Source organism: Arachis hypogaea, chromosome 15 (genome assembly GCF_003086295.3).
Source record: "Arachis hypogaea cultivar Tifrunner chromosome 15, arahy.Tifrunner.gnm2.J5K5, whole genome shotgun sequence".
Lineage (NCBI taxonomy): Eukaryota > Viridiplantae > Streptophyta > Magnoliopsida > Fabales > Fabaceae > Arachis > Arachis hypogaea.
The window spans coordinates 74,296,796-74,321,044 of NC_092050.1; the positions used below are offsets into that span (position 1 = coordinate 74,296,796).

Sequence of the window (24,249 nt, forward strand, 5' to 3'; positions counted from 1 at the left end):
AGTATAATGAAAAATAGTTCTGGAATAAAAATATAAATATAGAAAGTTTAATTTGAAGGCAAAACTATAATTATGATCAAGTTTAGGAGAAAAATTGATACTATGATAAAATATAGGCATTGTAACACCCTAATTACCCTAAGTCTTACTTCATGCTGTAAAGCAAAGGTTAATCAGAGGTCACGACAATTCTACGGCTTATACATTAATATATATAAAAGGAAATAATAATTCTAGAAGTCTGATGAAGGAATAAGCTCAAAAACTGAGATACAAAAGCGCGAAGCGTTCACACGAGGCTAAAAGCGTAAAAGACAAGATACAGATACAAGATAGCAAAATATAATTAGATATGAAAATATAATAGTCATAAGGAACTAGCCTCAGCCCACAAAATTTAGGCCAACTAGTTATAAACAGACAATATAGAGTTTTGAAAAGTAAAACAGCATATACAATATTTCTCTCAAAGTAAGCCTCTAAGGCAAATATAAATACAACAGAGAGAGGGAACTAATCAAAATAACCAAAATAACTCCAAAATGAGATAAGGATTCTCCGCTCTGTCACCATCATATAATTCACCGAGGTGGGTTACGACCTGCATTTAAAAAACAATAACAAAGTATGGAATGAGAACCAGAGGTTCTCATTATAGTAATAGTGCCCAGTAATGTAAGATGTAAGACCCCGGGATGCTAGAGGCAATCCTAGAGCTTCATATCAATCATAAGATTAAACTTAAAGCATAACTAAATATAAAACCATCACTTTAAAAACCATAATGAAAATAAAAGGAATCTAACTTAGGGATTTTCTACTCTAACATATCCACCGCTGTCCCACAGCCTCTGCCAGCCTAACCTCCATGCGATCCCATCGTCACTGCCTACCGAGCCTCCTCAATCCCAGTAGAAAGTACAAATAATTGCATACAAGTAATACACAAGTAATTATCAATTATCAAATAATTCAAGAAGCAATTAAGCATGTTATACAAATAGGCAAACAATGCAAGTAAACAAAGCAAACAACCATACAGAAGATGCACATGATGAATGCCTGCCCTATTGACTGTGATATCACATTGTCAGTTCAACTGCCAACCTGATACATCCCTCTAGGATGTTGCCTTTCGGTCACGAATAAAAGGGGTACCACTAGGGATATCGTGCCCAGTACACAGTCTAGGGATATAGTGCCCGCGCACACTCTTGTGATTCCGATAGGATGCAATCGGGATACTCTGCCACATACCTCAAATCTCAACGTAAGCGGGACTAACCACAACCCTTACGCCGCGACCTCGACAAGCGGGATTAACCAACCATCCTTGCCAGGCGCATAGCGTCTCATCAATCTTAGTGTAAAACAGTAATTCAGTGGTTTTCAGAATTCATTTTTAGTATTCAGTCCACCCCGAGTCCTAGACTCATCTCAACCATCATCAAGTCCATAGCTCCACAAAATTCATCATACTAATCATCTCTACAGTACTCTATCACTTCACGTACTAGTCCACCATCAGTACTCCAGAATCCTAAGGTTTCGTCTTCTAAATTTTTTACCTGAACTTGTCTAATTAACCTTCTTATAGTATCTTCTATGTTTCAAAGCCTAAAGACAAGCCACGACACCCTAGATAAGCTTTACGGAAGTTCACAAGTTTGCTGGGAAGGTAAAACAGTTAAAAACAAGGTTTTCTTAGAAAAACAGGACAGTGTGCATACGCATAGAGGTGTGCGTACGCACAGAAGATAAAAGTTTTCATTTTAAATGCACGCACAGATACGTCCGAATGCCCTCAACAGAATACACTTCCCAACGTGTGCGTGCGCACAATGTTGTGCGCATGAACAACTTGCGAAATTCGCACGGTATGTGTGCGCACGAGAGTGTGCTAGCGCTCCCAACAGTAGGCATCTCCCTGTATGTGCGTGCACACCAGAGTGTGCATACGCACGTTTCCAAAAATTTACAAGGTGTGCGTACGCACAAGTCAAAACGTTAGCCACTATTTAGAGCACGCGCACAGCAGTGTGCGTGCGCACACATACCAGAACTTATAATTTCTGCAATATCACAGAAATCAGATTTTTGACACCAACTTCCAATGATCATATCTTTTTCTACAAAATTCTAATTTCTATGAAATCAATACCGTTTTAAAGCTCTTCGAATTATCTTTAATTTGATACAAAATTCATTCAGTTTCAAAAACTGAAACTCAAGATATGATCCGTCAAAGTTCATCAAAAATCCATTTTTACCAAAAATATCTAAACCTCAATTTTACCAAACTCTCAATCCAAAATCAGTTATTCCACATTCAAAATAGACCTAATGTACCTATATTATCTTCACATACCTTTTCATCATTCTATAACTTATCAATATGCAATTTCACCAATTTCACCTAAAAATCCTCATTTTCATTCCTCCAATTCTCAATTATTATACTCAAAGTATCATTTTCCCTACCCTCATCATTTATCAACATCAATAAGCTTCACAATATATTATCAATACTCAAAATCTTCATTCTCAACTTCAATTTCAATAATCAGCCACAACATCAAAGTTCAACATCACAATTCATCAAAATCAACAATGCCATCATACATTATCAATTCAACAATTTCCAACACTCAATTCATTCCTATCCTAAAGTCCACTAGTCTAAGTGTCCAGAAATATTACATATTACATAGAGGAAATCGAAATCATACCTTGGCCAATTCCCAATATGCACAACACACCAAATCCTCAACCAATATCAACAAGTCAAGCCACCAAGTCCACTTTCAAGCAATTCAAGTCACCAATATACTCCACACAACACCAATTCAAGCTAGAAATTGTACAAATTCTATAAATCAAACCTAGGGTTTCATATATACACAAAACCACAAGAGAATCAAGTATGCTCACCTTACCCAACGTTGATTGGGTCAAAACCCAATAGGAATCAAGTGTTAGAGTGTACCTAAACACCCAAAATTACAAAATTCACTCAACAACTAAAGCCAAATTTTTGAAATTCTTAAGGGCTGAAAACTGGGCTGGGATTTTCGAGAAGCTTACCACAATACCTAGCTAGAAGTGACGGGCTCGGCGAGAGCTCGCTTGACCGCAAACGGCTTGTCAATCAAAGCACCGTAGCTCGAGTTATGACTAAAAGAGTGATGAAGTGAATAGTAACTCTTCTCTCCCCTTTCACTCTTAACCTAGCAGCTGAGATTTATGTTTATGAGAGGTGAATGAGCTGAATGGCCTTCACTTATGAGTATTTATATGTTGGGCTTGGGTCCAACTTGGGTCCGGTCTAACTCGTTAGCATTTTTTACCAAACTTTTAAAATTAGCGCTCGGTTTTTAACTATAATTAATTTTTTAAGTTTTTCTACCGTTTTTATCATTCTTGCACAGTACGGGACAGACTTAAGCCAGTACTGCCGGCTAATTTATTGGTACGCGTTTTTACGTAATTTTTTGCAAAAAATTATATTTTTTAACTCAGAAAAATCTATTGAGTCCAAAAATTATATTTAAATTTTTAATTAATATTCTAAAATTTTAGATCCTGTTTTAGACAATTAATTTAATTTAATCAAACGACTAATTAATAGCGATTCTTACAGCCATAAGATAGTGGTTAAGATAAAATTCAGGAATAAAAGTGTAATTGTGAAATTTAGGGTGAAATGGTTATTAGGATAAAAAAGATTAAAATAATAAAAAGCTATGATATATAAGGGTAAAACAATAATTAAAAAGAAGGTCAAAGACAAAAAAGTAATTTTTGAAACACTGAGAACATAAATCATGACGTAAAGGATTGACGGCAAATCAATAACTTTGAAGCTTTTAATGATATAAAAATTATTTTATAAAAGATTGGGTGGTAAGATGATAATTTTAAAATCTAAAGGATATAAACATTATTTTTATAAAAGACTAAAGACAAAATGATAATTAAAAATAAGAAAGGATTGAATTGGTAAAATTCTAAAAGATTAAAGACAAAAGGATTCTTTAAAGAAAGTGAAAGAATTCATTACAAATAAATGAACCTAAAATCTTTATTATTAAAATAGAGTTAGAAATTAAGATTTTAGAATGATCATCCTTTCTAATCATATGTCTCGCAAAAATAGCGGTTTCATCCCATTTGCTTAGTGTTTGATTGAGTGTGTGGGACACCCATTGATTGTTTGAACAATGTTTTTCAATTGTTAGCATATTGTCAAGTTCTGCGATGATTATTGTTAGTTGTCAGAATATGCATGACTTTATCCATTAGATACGTATGTAAAAAGCTATATCTACGCTTGTTCCCAGATAATGTCGGTTCGTAAGTAGTTAACCAACAAGTGATTGATATTTGCAGCATATTTTCTGTGATTGCTCTCCATGATGCTATTCTATGGCTTGTTTGTGTTTGATTGTTACCACTATTTGATTTTATAAGGCGAATGATATAGAAGGACAAAGACTGTAGACCTAAGGATAGCCTACAATAGGCGAGATTGTTTCGATAAACCCTAGCACATGAGTTGCCCTATTATCTCTCCTATTAGTACCATGTTAGAGACCGTAGATTCTCACCCCTTTTCCTTTAACTGTTCTCTACATGAGACATTGGCGGTAGTGTTTTTAGAGTTGTTGGAACTGTCCACCCATAAGAACATAGGCTTCGAAATCACATTCGTTTGGGACGGAATTCATATTCGTGTGTGCACCCTTCACGACCAACCTTTCTCTTTTTCGCTCCTTACTCCTTCCTTCTATCCAGATTCATCGTATGAGTTTTCTCTCGATGCATTGCAACTTGAAGGACCTTACCATCCATCCTCCTTTCAATTGGAGTCTCTTCCAGACCCTTTGTCCAAGTTACAGCCAGAGCCACAACCATCCCCTTGCCTATAAAGTAGTTAGTGGACCAGTTCAGAATTTTGAGAGACATTCCTAGACACATCTGATCAAAACGACGCTGTGAAACTAGGGAGTAAGGGAAATACTAAATAGTCACGGATCATGTGACGTTCGTAAGAGTATGTAAGACCCCTAATTTTGAAAAGTTATTAATAAATTATTTATGATCTATTATATTTATTTAAGATTAAATTTTTAGAAATTTTTATATAAAAGTTGAGTAAACTCTTATTTATTATTTAGAGTTCTTATAATTGAAAAATAGTAAATATTTTATATGCCTTAATTTTAAAAATTTATATTTTTAATCTTATTTTATCAATAAAAGAGAATTAATTTACTTATCTCTAATTTTTATTTAATTAGCATTTAATTAAAACTAATTTACAAATTTGTAATTGAAAGGTATTTTAAAGATGGATATTTTATATTTAATTTGATTTTAATTTATTATTCTATCTTTTTATTTATTTTATAAAATTACAGTACTACACCTAAAATTTTAATAAAAATGCCTAAACTAACCCACACCACCCCAAATCCTAATTACACTCACTCACCTTCTCCCACTCTGACCCACACACATGCTAAACCCCTCACTCACTCGGTCACAGACCCACACACAACACACACTAAACACAAACCTAACATAGCAGCTGAAAGGAAGAAAGAAAAAAAAGAAAAGAAAGAAAGGGAGAAAGAAGAAGGGGGAGAGCTGTAGCGGGGGAGAAGAGAAGAGGGGGAGGATGGCACCGGCCGGAATCACTGCCACCGCACCATCGAAAGACCAGAGGAGATATGAGAGTGAGAGAAAGAGCTCGGAGTTGAGGGAGCAGAGGAGCCGCGCCACCGCTGCACACGCGTCGCCGCCGTCGTCCTCACCACGCCACCGTGTCCTCACCATGCCACCGTCATCCATGGGAGAAGCCAAAGAGAGAGAGTACACGAAGAGAGAGAGTGCACAAAAAGAGAGGGAGCCGGTTCTGCCTCCACCGCCGAGTACAGCCGTCGTCGCTTGCTCTGTCGCCGCTCCTAGAGGTGGGTGGCCGAGTCTCTGCCGTCGAAAACCGCCACTGAAACTTCTGTCTTGGTAAGCTCTAAACTTGCTTCAGATCTTCCTTATCTGTTAAGTTCGTTATTACCATGAGAGTTGTTGCTAAGGTTGTTTGTGCTAGGAGTTTATTTATCGTGAGTTGCCGCTGTCGGAGCCACCACCGGAGCTACTGCCATTCAGTTAAGCTATCCTTCCTTGTTACAATAGGTATCTCCGTTCCAAAACCCTCGTTGCTAGCGTATAAGCTTTCCGTTATATTTGGGTGTAAACTCTGAGGTTCTGTTAATGTAGGGTCGAGTTGTGGTTCGTACATGCCGAGTTCAGTAGTCGTGCATGCAACATGAAGCTGCCGCGTCGTCAACGGAGTCGCCGCCATTCCGTTTTCTCGGATATTTGTAGATTCAGTAAGCTTTTCACTGTTCCAATTTCTTCTAGTCGCTATTCTGTGATATGTTTATAAGGTCCTTGTAACATTAATGCTTTAGGTTTGAGTTCGGTTCTTACGTGCCATGATTAAAGTTGTTGTGGTTGCAGCTATGGCGGAGCGCGCACCAAGAGAAAAGGGTTTCGTTGACAATGTTTGGGTTTTGGGTTCAGTTTGTTGAGGTAGTGGCCTTTTCAGAAAACTATACTTTATAAATTGAAATTATTATATATAGATATTGATGTGAGAAAATGTATCTTTGGTGATTGTATAAGTCTTATGTATTGTTTGGTTGTCTTGGATGGATGTGAATGCTTGTTTGATTGGATGATTGTTTGGTTTTGTGAAACAGACTGTTTTAAAGTGTTTCTCTGAAGTTATCTCTTCTAAAGTTTTGAAATCAAGTTTAATCTGTTGGAGATTGATTTGAATTTGAATTGGTTTTCTTGAAATATGAAAATGGTATACACTTTTGAATTCAGCCTGATTTTGAACTGATTTGGCTTTGGGCCGTGGAAAGGGCTACGGAATGGTTTGGTTGGGACCCTAAAAGGGTGGCAATCCAGGTTTTAGGGAAAATGCTGCCGAATTTTCATGAAATTTAAGATTCTATTTTAAAATATGATTTAGAAAAGGAATGAATTTGAGAGGTTCTATTACTTGGTTCTTGATTTATTAAGAAATAGATGTTTCGAGTTTAATCTATTTACGGAAAATTCATGTTTTAATATTGATTTAAATATGAAAGAACCTATGTTTTGAAGTGTGATTAAAGAAGTACTGTTGGAGGAGTTTTAGTAGATTTTAAAAGAAATTAAACTTTGATTAATTAAGTTCGTTTTGCTTTTGAAGTATTCTTTAAATTTTGACTTAGCAAGACTAAACAATTCCGAGCCTTGGAAAGGTTTCTGATTTAAAGGTGAAATAAAATTGGTTTTTAGGCTTAAATAAGTTGGTTTTGAAAGTGGCTCGAAACTTTTGGCTTACATGCTTTGGTGTTGATTTTTAATCTTCGTTTTAATTGATTTCAATTTAAGTAACTATGACTCCGACAATTTCTAAAGAGTTTAAGAAATGAGGCAGGTTATTCTTTCCTAGAGTCTTGAGTCTTTGCCAAGGTTGTTAATTAATAGCTCTAATTTAAAATAGTCAAATGAATGATTTAAAATTGAAGGATTGAGTCTTTTCAAATAAAATTTCCTTTTGAGGTGATATTTGAAAGTCTTTTGAAAGTTTTGAAAAATGTCACATATAGTGACTAAGTTTTGAAAGAGAATTGGATTATGAGCTTAAAATGATTTAAGAAATTGAGGATTTTAAAGTGAAGATTGAAATGGATTGATCTTGGTTTCAAGGTAAAGAGATTTGAGAAAAAGGTGACTTATGGCTAGAATGATGATAGGTTTGATATGAATTGTTAATGAAGTGCGGAAATGATGATGGATGAATGATTATGAATATTATTTGGCTTCTGCACTCAAATGATCTGAGATACGAGTTTTTCTGGGTAAAGTACCGTGGCTTGCCACCACGTGTTTCAGGTCGAAATTCGATACTCTGTTGACCCTACGTCATCAGGGTAACCGGGCACATATAAATTCCCGGGAACGGTAACCCCCATTGAGTAAAATGAATGTATGATTTATGAATATAAAGAGAAAAAGCTATGCATAGACTCATGGGGATGCGCGACGGGAGACAATCCAAGGGTTTAGCAAACTGACCTTGTCGGGTTGGCTTGATAACCGACAGATGAGACTCATCAGTCATAGGGCAGGCATTCATCATATGCATCTATGTGACATTGTTTGGGTGTGCATATTGTAATTGGTTTGCCTATGTGAATAATTATGTTTCATTGTTAACTGCTCTACTTGATGTAACTGCTTGATTGTATTTGAACCTTCTTACTTGTGTTTGTAAACTGAAATTGGTTGAATTTGTGGTGATTTGGCTGTGGATTGATTTGTTTGGGCCTAGGACCATGATTGATCAAGAGGTGGGCCGAAGGCCATGTTTGGTTTGTGTTTCTGGTTTAGAAAAATATGAAAAACTAAACTGGTTCAGCATAGACTTAATGAACCTGTTGGGAATAAGTAGTATGACCACAATCCAATCAATCACGTGTCAAATAATTTGTTATTGTTATTATATTAAAATGTTAATATAATAACGTCCTTGATTAAATTTAGAGATTTATCATTGTGATAGTGATCACAATATTGAGAGATAAATCTTTTATAATTTAATCTAAATTGTTCTTGGTCATAGGATTATTAAAAAAGGACATTAATAATCCGGAAAGATCAATATATATAATGGTCTTCATTGGATGAAGATTAATAGATCTCATTTATTAAATTATATATATAGATGGTGCATATAGAGATATGACCATTGAACTGACTCACTCTGAGAATTCCTAATGGTTATAATTACCGTATATTTGTCAATAGGATATTCTCAAGATGAATATAGTAATAGAGTTTCCTTTGACCTGCGACTGTCATAGAAATTAACAATATATTTATTATACTTTGATTCCGGACACCTAATACCCTAGGGTGCTAGTTGAATGGATATTGGGTATGATTTAAATACTTGTATAATTAATGATTAGTCAATAAGGAATCCGTCAACTCTCGGTAAAGAGTTTGAGCTCTATGATTATAATGATTGAGATGAATAAAACCTTGGCCAAGGGGATTGAATGAATGAAGAAATGAGTTTCTTAGGTCATTCACAGTTCATTATAAATGGTAACAAGTTAGAGTTTGACAATTAAACCATACTCTAAGGGTTAACCAAGAGCTGAAAAGATGGAAGGAATTATACTTTGTTCTTCTAAGGTTCTTAGTAAAAATATATTACTTCATACTATCGGATCGTTGAGGAGTGTTGTTAGACGCCAACCTTGATTAGTAAATTTAATATGACTAATTTACTACCCGCTTAGTATTGAACCTATGGGGTCACACACTAACGAGTGTTCTAATCTTTGCTATAGAATTATTTAATTATTATTTTGATTTGATCAAATAAATAATTATATTAATTTAAATAGAATATTATTATATTCTTTGCTAGCACCAAGAATATAATAATAGTATGATAATTGAGAATATTAAATGAGATTTGAGAATAATTAGTTATTCTATTTCTGAATTTGAATTATAAATTCGGATGAGATCCAAATCGATTATGTTTTAAATTGTTATGATATGATTCATAAAATTAAAGGATTCAAATTTAGAATTTCAATATATGATTTAAATTTGAATTGAGATTCAAATTTAAAATCAATAACAAATCTCGTACTATATATATGTATGCCAAGAGTACAGAAAACAGAAGGAATAACAAGGATTTTATTCCTTTACCTCTGCACACATAAATGTATGTGAGCCTAATTCTTAGAGAATAATTTTATGGCGTGCAAAGAGTTGCAAGAGGTTTCTCAATTTAGATCAGATGTCCATTGGTCAAAGAGTTGACAACAAAGATTGGTCTCGGTGTGGATACGCATAGTGCCTTCGTACCATCGAAGGAGAAAAAGATTTTTACTAGCGTACACAGGTATTTAGATCTGTTCTAAAATATATATTGTTTATTGGAATAAAGTTTAAGCACAAAATAGATCTTTAGGATTACTTTCTTTTCTTCCGCTGCGTGTTATAAACACATGGTAATCCTTCAGTGGTATCAAAGCTTTGGCTTTTTTGTGTTTAAATTTTTTATTCCTATTTTCAAAAAGTTTGTGAATTAATAGGATTAATTCAAATTGTGATGTATTTATTTCCATTGAGATGGTTTTCAAATAAATTATCATTCTTTTAATATAAAAGTTACATTTATAATCAAATATTTTATTTGATTTATTTATTTATTAAATTTTATTGTAATTTTGATCACAATAAAAAGAATAAGATGCAAAATATCTTTTGTTTGTTTCTTATATATATAAGTGTATATATAAAGGTCAAATTTGATTTGATAATTTTTAAGGCTAAACGTTAGTACATGAAAAATCAAATTTTTATTTTATTGATGTGTTTTGAACACTATAATTTTAGAATTTAGTTTTTCTAATGTTCTTGATTATAAAGAGCGGCCTGACAACCAGGAGTTTTATTTTAAGATAATAATCAGTGTATACATTTGATGTATTAAGGATTAAATTTTATATTTTTTCCTAGACAACCTGGGAGTGTAAAAATTTAATCCAAGAATACTGGTAGAAATTCTCTAACAATAGAGATAAGTCCTAAAAGTTAGGATATTGTCAAAAATAAATTTATCTCTTGTTTACAAGAAATGACCTGACAACCAGGAGACTTGTAATCATGGATAGAATTTATTGATGTATATGATGATGCATAAGGAGAATTAATTTTATACTTGAACCCAGACAACCTAGGGGTATAAAATATAATTCAGTTAAATAATTGTTTGACAACCAGATAATTATTTGGGATTATAATTGTATGGGATACAATTTAATCATGTTTATTTGGAATAGGGGTGAGTAACAACTTGACAACCAAGATACTCATTCGTGATTCTAAATAATTTTGCCAGAAATATAGATTTCTTAATTTACTTTCATGTTTTAAATTTTTAAATATGTCCATTCTTGTGTGACATACTTGAAAGTAATGTATTGGCTACAATTTAGAATTGTATTTTCAAAGGGTTATCATTGAGATGATAATATTCTCCAATAAATTAGTTTTGGAATGGTCAGAACTTATGAAGTATTTGTAATATTATTTTACATGGGTTGTTTTGACAACCATAAGTTCTAATTTCAAAGGCACCTCCCTACTATTTATTATTAAACATCTTGAGAAGATGTATGATGCCCAAAGCAAGATAGTATGACTATCAAAGATTTTATTTAAACTAGTGGGAGTATTGGACAATATATTTTGAATTAAACAACTTTAGAAATTGGAATGCCATTAGCCAAATGGCTTTAGCGAGAATTGTTCTTACAAGCACTTTTAGAGATTTATTTTGTTAAAAACAATTTATAATTGGCCTTAATATGATTAATGTTTGTGATCTTTTTGGAAAATCTCAATATGAGTATTGAGGATGCGTATCAAAATTACTCTTAAGGGTTGGTTTGACCAATAATAAATATATTGAGTATTTTTATTATAAGAGTTTCAAGTAAAATCTCTAATTATCTAATTGATATTCTATTGAGTAGAGAATGAGATTCTCTCCGTGCATAAATACTAGTATATGTACTCCATCATGTTTAAGAAACATGAAATTTGATTTAGTTGAATATCACTATTTGTTAAATATTTAGACTACATTTTAGAAATGTGGCTAAATTAACAAATTTCTCATTAAATCAATTTTTTACCCATACGAGATATGGAAAAGGCATAAGCTGAAACTCAAGAATATTAGAGTTTGGAGATGTCTTATATGTGTTAAGAGATTGTACAATAATAAAATTGATATTAGATCCAATAAATGAGATTTATTGGTTACCCTAAAGAAATAATAAGATTATTTTTATCACTTTTCTTATGACAAAGTATATGTGATAAGAGGTTAAACTCCTTTTTAGAAAAGGGATTCCATCTTAAAGAAAGAATGGAAGTACAATTACTTTTATTATAATTATTTACCACTCAATAAGCGATATATTTTTCTCCTGAAAGTATAAAAGGTTTGATCGTTAAACTTATTTTTTGAAAAGTAGCCTATTTGTATAATGATACAATTCTATAAAAATAGATCTAATGATTACTTAGATTTTTTATAATCATGTTCAATAAGGATTGTCCTTCAAATAAAATTATGCACTATTGTAATGGGAGATTTCATGTTTTAAGAAAACGTGATATTTATTATGCACTAAGCGTATTTTGCAAAAGGTCAAGCACATATGCTCAAGAGTTAAGGTGTTTAAAGTCAAAAGAGTTTTGATAAACACAAATGTGCATTAAAATTATACACATGATTGATTGGCTCTAGTGCAAGTGAGAGATTATTGAGATAATAGTATGCTCAAGATCCAATCTATCATGATTGGCTCTCGTGCAAGTGGGAGATTATTGGGAATAAGTAGTATGACCACAATCCAATCAATCACGTGTCAAATAATTTGTTATTGTTATTATATTAAAATGTTAATATAATAACGTCCTTTATTAAATTTAGAGATTTATCATTGTGATAGTGATCACAATATTGAGAGATAAATCTTTTATAATTTAATCTAAATTGTTCTTGGTCATAGGATTATTAAAAAAGGACATTAATAATCCGAAAAGATCAATATATATATATATATATATATATATATATATATATATATATATATATATATATATATATATATATATATATATATATATATATATATATATATATATATATAGGTCTTCATTGGATGAAGATTAATAGATCTCATTTATTAAATTATATATATAGATGGTGCATATAGAGATATGACCATTGAACTGACTCACTCTGAGAATTTCTAATGGTTATAATTACCGTATATTTGTCAATATGATACTCTCAAGATGAATATAGTAATAGGGTTTCCTTTGACATGCGACTATCATAGAAATTAACAATGTATTTATTATACTTTGATTCCGGACACCTAATACCCTAGGGTGCTAGTTGAATGGATATTGGGTATGATTTAAATACTTGTAGAATTAATGATTAGTCAATAAAGAATCCGTCAACTCTCGGTAAAGAGTTTGAGCTCTATGATTATAATGATTGAGATGAATAAAACCTTGGCCAAGAGGATTGAATGAATGAAGAAATGAGTTTCTTAGGTCATTCACAATTCATTATAAATGGTAACAAGTTAGAGTTTGACAATTAAACCATACTCTAAGGGTTAACCAAGAGCTGGAAAGATGGAAGGAATTATACTTTGTTCTTCTAAGGTTCTTAGTAAAAATATATTACTTCATACTATCGGGTCATTGAGGAGTGTTACTAGATGCCAACCTTGATTAGTAAATTTAGTATGACTAATTTACTACCCGCTTAGTATTGAACCTATAGGGTCAGACACTAACAAGTGTTCTAACATTTGCTATAGAATTATTTAATTATTATTTTGATTTGATCAAATAAATAATTATATTAATTCAAATGGAATATTATTATATTCTTTGCTAGCACCAAGAATATAATAATAGTATGATAATTGAGAATATTAAATGAGATTTGAGAATAATTAGTTATTCTATTTCTGAATTTGAATTATAAATTCGGATGAGATCCAAATCGATTATGTTTTAAATTGTTATGATATGATTCATAAAATTTAAAGGATTCAAATTTAGAATTTCAAGATATGATTTAAATTTGAATTGAGATTCAAATTTAAAATCAATAACAAATCTCATACTATATATATGTATGCCAAGAGTACAGAAAACAGAAGAGAATAACAAGGATTTTATTCCTTTACCTCTACACACATAAATGTATGTGAGCCTAATTCTTAGAGAATAATTTTATGGCGTGCAAAGAGTTGCAAGAAGTTTCTCAATTTAGATCAGATGTCCATTGGTCAAAGAGTTGACAGCAAAGATTGGTCTCGGTGTGGATACGCATAGTGCCTTCGTACCATCGAAGGAGAAAAAGATTTTTACTATCGTACACAGGTATTTATATCTGATCTAAAATATATATTGTTTATTGGAATAAAGTTTAAGCACAAAATAGATCTTTAGGATTACTTTCTTTTCTTCCGCTGCGTGTTATGAACACATGGTAATCCTTCAGAACCTATACTTGGAACAGGTTAATCATTCATGCTGTTTAGGAAAAACCTTTTGAAAGACTTTTAAATTTTTGAAGAAATAACAGTTTCCTCTTTCAGAAAAGATTTCAAGTTTTTAATGGTAATTCTTTGGATTTTAAAAGGATGCATAAGACGATTATTAATCACTATATTTTAAAAAGAGTTTTATTTTTACGATCCTATTATAGTAATTCTCTAACCTCATAGTGAGAACCTGTGAGGACAATGTTCTCACTTTCCTACAAGTCTATTCTCTTTTCAGGTTATGGGCGACGAAGTTCGGAAGAGCTTATTCACTCCTTTTCTGTTTTAAACGATGTTTGTGTTGTATTAGTTACCTTTTCCTTTGCCTTTATTTTTACGAGTTTTTATAAGAGAGATAGGAATTTGATGATGTAATACTTGTAAAGTTAATATTATGTATGTATATATATGTATCTTTTGTAAGGATTAGTTTTTCCATGATAATAAGTATGGATGTATGTTATTATTAAAAAGTCTTTTGAGCGGTTATTCGGTTTAAGTTTTAACAAGCTCATATTTTAGTAGTAAATAATTTTAAGAATCGTCGTAATACCTGAACTATCAGAGTGACACAGTTAAAAATCTGACATTTTGATAATTAGGATGTTACAACTCAAGCCATTTCTACCGTCTTGGTTAGCATTTGATTTGACCGTTTGAGGGACAAGATCCTACCGCATAGCTAACTCAAGTTCTAGTCTAGGGGCTTCTTCATATTTTAATTCTTTGCGGCACTAAATGTATGATATGAAAGTTAATGAACTAATATTGTATCCATTACTCATATATTATAAATCTTTCTTCTTATCCACCTTGTATGCACCATGGTACTCTTTCTCGACCTTGTGATCGTTCACCGTAGCACTTAACTCTTGGAGACTAGTACAGTAATGATTGCAGCATGATATACTAAAAAGTTGGAATGTTACACGTACTCATATTGGATTTTTCTAGAAAAATCTTCCTAAGAAAAATTGGATTGGTGATAAGGAGATTTTATACTAATAAGCTTTTTAAATCATTTACAAAAGATGACTAATGGTACTAAGAATTTAAAAATAATGTTTGATGGTCAAAAAAAATATTTTTTTGAAAACCAGCTTGGGATATATTGAGATAATAACTGAGGAAACAGAAATGTTTGGTAACTAAAGAAAATTAGTCAAAAATAATCATAACTTATCTTATTTAATATTCATTAATTATTGTGATAATTAATTAATACTAAATAAGACAAATTCTGTCTGTTTTTTTTTTTTTTGTCTACCTATCATTAAAGCTAAAAACAAAACCTTTTTGTTGTTTATCCTATAAGTTTGGTCATGATATTAAGAACCATTTCTAATTAAAAAAAGAAATATTCTAAAACCGTAATAACCTAGAAAAGTCCTAAATTGTATATGAGAGGATGGTTGTGATCACAAACCCAAAGGACCATTAGGAGGACTGATTTTAGATAAATTCTAGAATTTCGTCTCTTGAAAATTAATATTTAACTATTTTAATTTATTTAGAAACGATAATTAACATAGAAGGGGTAAAATATAATTGTTAAAAAATTTTGAACATTATGACTAGTGCAGAAATAATTATATCTTGACTCCTGAGCTTTGTAAAAATTGTAGTTCCCTCATTTAGGGAATTAAATGTGAAATTTTAAATTTTATAAATTACGTGTGTGCCTTGTGAATTATAATAGAAAAAGTATAGGTGAATAATAATTCTAATGAACAATATGAACAATGGAATTATAAATGTAAATTACTCATAAATTTAATTAATGATGTAATTAATTTAATTATAATAATAACTATTTTTCAAAATTTAAAATATCATATTTTTGAAATAGGGAACTGTAACACGTTTCATATTCTCATACCATATCTCCTCTCTCTTACGGTGGTTCTTCCCAACAAAGAAGGCTCACTTTCCAAACCACCTACAACCCACGCTGCCCCCATATGCCAACGTCCGACACCACCGTCATCACTACCGGCGACCACCGTCGCCTACCCCTCTCTCTTCCCTCTCTTCTCTTTTTCTTCCCTCTTTCTCCATTTCTCCTCAATCCCCTGTACGTTACCCCTGGTCTCTGTGCAAAGTCCAACCCCGCGCGAGAAATCCCAGTGCAACCTAGCAGCGGCTGAGCTCTGTGCCGCTGCAACACCGCCTCTGCTACCCCTCTCTTTCCATTCTTCCCCTTTTACTAACACAGGTTCCATACTTTCTCCTACTCGTGTTATTTCGTTTATTTATTTTAACTAATTTTTAATTCTGCTTTTAGTGTTTAGATTAGGCTTAGATTAATGGATTGATACTTTTTGGATTTTAAAATGTTTGATGGCTGATTTTTCTGGATTGATTGCTGCTTAAATTGAGTTTAAAATCCCTGTTTACATATTGTGCACACCATATGCTCGATGAAATGCCTGAGTGAAACTTTTTGTTTAATTCTTATGTTTGGCCAGCATTTGTCTTAAATTTTGTTATCTTTAGGCATTATAATTCAAAATTGTGTAATGTTATGCTATTTTTAATGATGTTTAGATTGAGTTTTGACATGGCACTTGATTATTAGTTTTGTTTAAACACCAAATTGGTTTAAAATTTAAAATTTAGTTATTTGATTAGTGTAATTTAAGAAATGCATATCATGTTTAGTTAAGTGAATTGAATGAAACTACCAATTCAACTATGTTTTAAACATTCCACATGGTTGCCATTAGATTATTTTAAATTCTCATCCTTATGCATCCATGCCATGCATGCACAAACAAATTTGGTCACAACTCACTTTACAGATGGAAATATATGCTCTAAGTGGAGATGTTGTTCATTTTGGATGCTCACTAAATGTGTTTTTTTTTGTTTTTGCATTCTTTTTTATTTTTTTACGCTATATAATATTGCTAGAAAATATATGTACAATTGTGTATAAGATACAATATAGTACTCAAAGGTCCCAAAATTCCAATTAGCAAATCCATAATACATACAACACTGATTACTACTATAAGAAAAATAAATTAATTAATAAACAAATAAGGAGAAGAAGAAATAAGAGAAGATTGACAAGGAAAGAATTAAAGAAACGAAAATGGAGAATGGGAATGTATCATTCACATCCAAGAAGAAATAATGAGCTTTTGACTTTTCAAAGCATAGAAATGAACTTGGTTTTAGATTGTGTAGGTGTGATTCAGATGTAGCATATCCATGCATGCTCTATTCAAATACTTAATATAAGCCTAACTAATTAGGTGAGATTTTTTATGAGTACACTTTTCATTGTTATTATTTCTTGTAAGTTATGTATAGTAATAAATTTTTAATGATATTTTTGAGAAAAAGTATTAATAAAATCTTTTTAGTTGAAACTCGTTTAATAGTACGGTATCTAATTAGTTTGTGTATGTTTGATTTTAGGTCATAGAATGTATGGACATTATTGGAAGTGATGACACGGATCTTGTTGATGAGGTTTGGTCTCTAGTATATTGCTGTTTTTTCGTGAACTGCATATTTGAATCGACCATTAATCCTCATGTTCATCGAATGATGTATGTTTTGAATTGATTCGCAGTTACCGGATCATAGTTGCCTTGTCGAAGACGAAATACCAAGAGTTGGAATGCGGTTTGAGCATTTGAAGCTGGCTTAGGATTTTTATGCAACATATGCAAAGAAAGTCGGTTTCGATTCAATAGCGTAGCGGATGGTTATTTGGTACCCAAATAGTTATTTTGTAATAGCCTTGGTGTGGTGTGTATAATTAGTTACAATTATTTTAAACTGGATATTCTATTTAATAGGATAGCGGATGTTTATTTCTATTGTTACCCAGATGGTTATTTTGAATAGTTTGGGTGTAGTGTGTGTGATTCGTTAAAAGTATTATAAACTGGATGTTCGATTTAATAGGAAAGCAAATGGTTATTTCTTTTGTTATCCAGATGGTTATTTCGAATAATCTGAGTGTAGTGTGTGTGATCAGTTGCAAGTATTTTAATATGGATGTTCAATTCAATAGGATAGCGGATGGTTATTCGTAATAGTCTTGGTGTAGAGTATGTGATCAGTTACAAGTAATAAAGGTTGGATGTTCGAATTATCTCTATTGTCACCCAAATGGTTATTTAGAAGAGTCTTGGTGTAGTGTGTAAATAGTAACAAATAGTAGAGGCTGGATGTTCGATTCCATATGATAGCGGATGGTTATTTTTGTTGGTACTAGATGGTTATTCTTAACTAATAACTTTTATGCTTCGCTAATATCTTGAAATAGAATCAAAGTAGTTAGAGAACTAAAAATGTTATTCACTATGGAAATTTGTCATTTCTGTTGTAACAAAATTCTACCACGAAAATACGTAAACAATGTGAAAACTGTATTTGTGGTCTTAAGACTAAGGTCTAATTTGGGTTAACAACTTAAATAAGCTCTTTTGAAAAAAGAGCTTAAAGTAGAAGAACTTTTATTAATAGCAACTTATAAATAAGTTATTTTGTGTTGATTTTTAGTTATAAAAGTACTTATTTTAAAGTTGTAGTGTTTGGATAAATAATTGAAAAAATACAATTTTTTTACACAAGAGAATGGATATTAAAATTCTAATTCATAATAATCTTGATGGCAATGCAAAAGAAATTATTGTATAGTTAGTACTTGTTGTTTTATTGTGCATGATATGGTAGGTAAAAATAAAAAATGAATATGAAATGTGTGTCAATGTATATTTTGTTGCTGTTTTTTAGTTTTTTTTATTGTGACTTTTCATAATTTAAAAGTAAAAAAAAAATAGCTTTTGCTACTTCTCAAACGGGCTCTAGGTACATCTATTACTTTCTCTAATTCCGGTTCTTCCTCACAGGTTCATCAATAGTCCGCTCGCATTATTTAGAAAAGAAAATTTCACACGCATAAAAAATATTATTTCTATATAATTATATATTATTCTTAAAATTTTAACAAGAGTATTTACAACATCCATGATCGAAAATAATAAAGTCATAAATATGTTGACATCAAACATTATGCAACTATAGTATTTACAACCAATTTAACTCATATATAGTTAAGCCACCACTAAAAGCCATCTCTTTTTTGCATCCATCGTTTCTTACAAAATTAAACATCAGTAATTCATAGAAATTAAAAGTCAATCACATGAACCAGAAACATATAAAGAAAAGAATTCTAAGATATGAAGCCCAAACTCCATCAAATTTCATACCGTTCGCTTTAATCCAAGCATCCATGAACCATATGATATTACTATCTTTGCTGTAATTTCACAAAAAAATATGAAAATTAACCTCAGAACACCCACAGTCGTGCGCAATATGAGTACACAGGGAGATAACAAAAAATCAAGTAAAACAAAGTCCTTGGAAGCGTAGCAATCAAAATTGAACTCCTGATTACGAACGTCACCAACACAAGTCATAATATAATCAACTTGATTGACTCCAGATATTAGTAACAATAGAAATTGCTTCCTAAATGCTTTATATCATGTCATAAGTCTAAACTTTAAACATTCATCTAGTATAATTTTTTTCGCTCTAAGTATTAATAAAATCAAAAAGACCAATTAACTTGCAAAGTCAAGGCAACGCACTATTTATTTCGATCTGCTGTGTCAGAAGGACTATTCATATTCTATATAACTATGAATTATTTTAAAAATTTTGCTTTAATCCAAGCATCCATGAACCATATGATATTACTATTCATAATATAATCAGCTTTATAGGCTCTAGATATTAGTATCAATAGAAATTGCTTCCTAAATGCTTTATATCATGTCACAATGCCCAACTTTAAACATTCATTTAGTATAATTTTTTGCGGCCCAAGTATTAATTAAATCAAAATGACCAATTAACTTGCAAATTTAAGGCAACGCACTATTTATATCGACTTAGTCATTGTTTTTAAAGTCTAAAGCTGGTATATTTAAAATATTCCGAAATATTGATTGCGATGGTAGTCAAATATCCTGATTAAGATGTAAATAGAGTCTTCACATGGTCAAACTCAATGCCAAAACTACTTTCATTTAGATCCCATCCAATCAAATGCATCAAATACAAGTAGACATATGAGGAAAAAGTAAAATATACTTTCAGCTAAAACTAGAAAAATGTAAATTTATTCCAAACAGGATACCAATTCAAACCTATCTCTTCAAAATCAAACATACATAATCAGACAATTGAATAGTTATTCAAACGTGCCACCCTTTTAGATTAGGTATTCGGAGGAAAAAATGTTTACATCCTAAACCAAATTTCAAACAGCTGTGCCAAAAAAAATAACCATCCATTTATGTATAGAAATAACCATCTGACTTAGATTGACTAAACAACTCATAAAGCAAAAAATTTTAAGCACGTGCTTCACACCAATTGTTGACTAACTAATACTCGGAGGCAAAACAAACCCAAATACAGTCAACCATTAAAAAACAAGTCACGAAGAATAGGGTCCTGAGCAACATGCACGGGTCAGTATTTTTTCCAGTTTCCTTATCTTAACAAACACTTGAAAAACTCAAACAGGCCCACCAAGTCCCACAAGCAGCAAAACGCTTCTATGCAACCCATAACATGAAAATTACGGTAAACATCTATGCAACCCATAACATGAAGGAACGACTATCGGGAACTGACCTTCAATAGCGGCATGCAAACACACCCCACGGTTGCTTTGGTGTTGCCCGAGGAAGACTCCAAGTGGCGCGAACATGCAGTGATTTCAACCTCCGGAGATGGTCGTTAACAAACAACGTGGTGGCGGATGGCCGACTTCCACACCACGCCGACTCGGGGATTCGCCTGCTGCTACTCTTCTTCACAATGGAGGCCTCCATAGGGATGGTCTGTTCGGTGATAGGCAGAATGGACGACAGAAAGGAGAAGAGAAGAAGCACCGGATATGGGTTGATCCGAGTTTCTCAATGCCGTTTCAAATGGGGTATGGGAAGGGTACTAGTTCCTGAATGGAGTTTGAATTGAGGGGAAGGGGAAAAGTTTTTACCGGCTGGTCAAAAAGGGGGAGGGGGGGATTAAAATTAGAATTTTGGGAAGGGAGTGTATAAGGTAAACTGTGTTAGTAAGTTAATTAGGCTAGTTTTTAGGGCCCGTTGTTCATATTGTTCAACAAAGTCATTGTCCCCCTAACATTTTCCTATATAATATTTAGGGGCTCATTTATAAAGATTAGAAAATAAGTGTTTTAGTTTAAAACTCTAGTCAACTAAATTCGAATTCTCGAACAATAGCAAACCCGACAAAATAAGTCGTGCTGGCAAAACACCATACTTCGCAAACAAATCTATTTACCTCACTGCTTAACATAAATCATTGCTACCAAGAAAATCATTCTCTCTTCTCTTGTCCACGAAAAATATTTTTTCCTTCCTCTTAATACTTTTCTTCCACCCAACTCATTGAATCCATAGAGAGAAAAGCTTAAGCCATAGAGGGATAGATCAACAAGCTTTACCCTTTTATATCTTCTTCAGTTTGATCAGTCACCAACAAGGAAGGAGGAGAGCAGCATCGACAATAGCAGCAGTAGCAATAGCAACAACTCATTGGGCTTAACCAAACCAAGAAAGAAAGAGGGAAAGAAGCTCATATAAAGAGAAGAAGCTTGAAGCTAATAAGGTTGTGACTAGGTTAACTACTCCAATTAGGTAGGATAACTTGTGAATTTGTGATTAGATGAATGCTAGGGACTTGAAAAATATGTTAGAAACTTGAAATTATCATATATGACTATTTTATATGATTGAGATTTTGTTTGTGGCTGACATATAATATAAGTGAAGTGAGGTTATTGTGTTTGGTCGTATAACTTGTAACTTTGGTTTGATGAACATGTCTCTAGAATTTAGAAATTAGGAACTAGGAGGATCAAATTGAGATAGATGATCAATTAACCTCTCCTAAATTATTAGGAAACCCTTATGAATGTATTACAGGGTTTTGAAAGAGATAAATCGATACTCAACTGAGTGTTTGCTGTTACGCTTGCGTGAAAAGCAATTCCTCATATTAGAATCCGTAAAATGGCTAAAATGTACAATTTGGCCAATTTTGGTAAGTTAAAAGTTGGATAAACTTTTGATTGATTAATTATGATTAATAAACTAGATTTGATCTTTTGGAAGTGATTAAAATGAATTTTGGGATGTGCGGTTCTTATTTTACACACAACTGATTGTACAACAAACTCTGTTGAAAACTAGCAACTTTTCTGAGTTTTTGATCTCACCTCAAAACTCATTTTGGCATGGGATCAATTTTAAATAAAATTTTTGTTGTTCTAGTTTATTTTTATAAAATTTTAGAATTGTTGGAGTTGTAGTTTGCGAGATCTGAAATTTTGAAATTTGACATTTTCTACAATAAAAAATTGATTTTCATGTTCAAACCAGTAACTTTTCATGTGCATAATTCCCAATCATGAATGGATAATTAGTTGTAGAAAATTGAAAATGAAAACATTGTATGTCTATTATTGTTAGTAATTCTATTCTAGTTGAATGCGTGTACTGTCTTGCATGATATGCATGCCTATGTGTTTTGATAAATGACAACATGTACTTATAATTGTTGTTATAACTAATTTTTTGAAAAGTAACAAATTTATATCTTTTACATGAATTTAATCTAAACTATTCATTGATTATATGGTAAATTAAAAAAGGAAAAGTATATGAACCAACTCTAAATCAGTCAAGAATGGAACAACTTAATTAATTATAAATATAGTAATTAGTTTTATTTATTTATGATTTAAAATATTGGTTATTAAATGTTTCACCACATTCAAATTAGGAAGAGATACGTTCAGTATCATTGCAACATGAATCACGGAAACTGATTCAATTAGCTTCCGTTTCTTCACCCTCCTTCCCTCTCTAAATGCCTAAAACATGATAAATCAGAAAATAGATTTAGAACTATCCAATTTACAAAGAAAAGAAACATCCTAATACCTAGCATAAGTACCATCCACGTAGAGATTTTGAATTCACCCAAAGACATTTGTCTGGTTTTTGGCTGGTACCCTCTTGGTTCCCTAGCATTATTGATTAAAAAATAAATACATGACATATATTATATGATTTAACATCTAGTTTGATGAGTGATTTTGATAGATATATAGTTTTAATGAAGATTCAATGAAAACCATTTTTATCATTTTACGGCAGGAAAAAATAGATTTTTATGCAGTGAGACTTGTTATACACTATAATCGATAAGGATACCATGAGTACATTAAGCACTCAAGAAAACAAATATTTGGAGTTGGTATTGCTTCGAGTTCTTAGAGAAAGGGTCTTTAAGTAGAGTAGCTTAATAGAAGTGGTAATCATATATCGCGAGGTGTTCGATAAGTGTTATAACTTATAGTGGTTTATCTAGTGTCCTATAAGCTTGGTGATATATCTAAAATCTTCGCACCTTGGTGGGGAGGACTGGACGTAGGTGAAGAAGTTATATTGAACTAAAATATATCCTATTTGCACATCTTTTTAACCCTTAAACTCTTCACATTTCTTGCTATTTATATTTCTAAAGTGGCATGGAAAATTGGCTTCTTATAAGTGATTGAAAACTTGTTCAAGTCCTTGAAAAATTTCTAATACGAAACCACTCGCATTTAAGCTTTTGTACAGTTGTATACTTGTATGGAAAATATTAAGTATGTGGTTAAACACTCACTACAAGAAAAAAGGTTTGTCGGTACACTTTTTTCTTGCCACGCTTTTAAAGTATGGCCAAAAGTGGTCAATGGCCACGCTTTTTCGAAGGTGGCCACTGATTTGTGATTTGGCCACGCTTTTTTTCGTCGCGCTTAAAAAGCGTGGCCATAGAGAGAAATCGGCATGCTTTCAAGAGGGTGGCCACTGATATGAGATTTGGCCACGCTTTTTTTGCCACGCTTAAAAAGCGTCATCATAGAGGAAAACCGGCACGCTTGAAAAGCGTGGCT

At 32.2% G+C, this 24,249-nt stretch overlaps 1 long non-coding RNA gene across 1 annotated transcript; it reads left to right on the forward strand.

Moving 5' to 3' along the window:
* Positions 1-16,147: 16,147 nt before the first annotated feature.
* Positions 16,148-18,129, forward strand: LOC140179513 (uncharacterized). The gene is made up of 3 exons (XR_011872998.1): positions 16,148-16,452; positions 17,664-17,717; positions 17,821-18,129. It is a non-coding gene; the product is annotated as an uncharacterized lncRNA (long non-coding RNA).
* Positions 18,130-24,249: the final 6,120 nt, after the last annotated feature.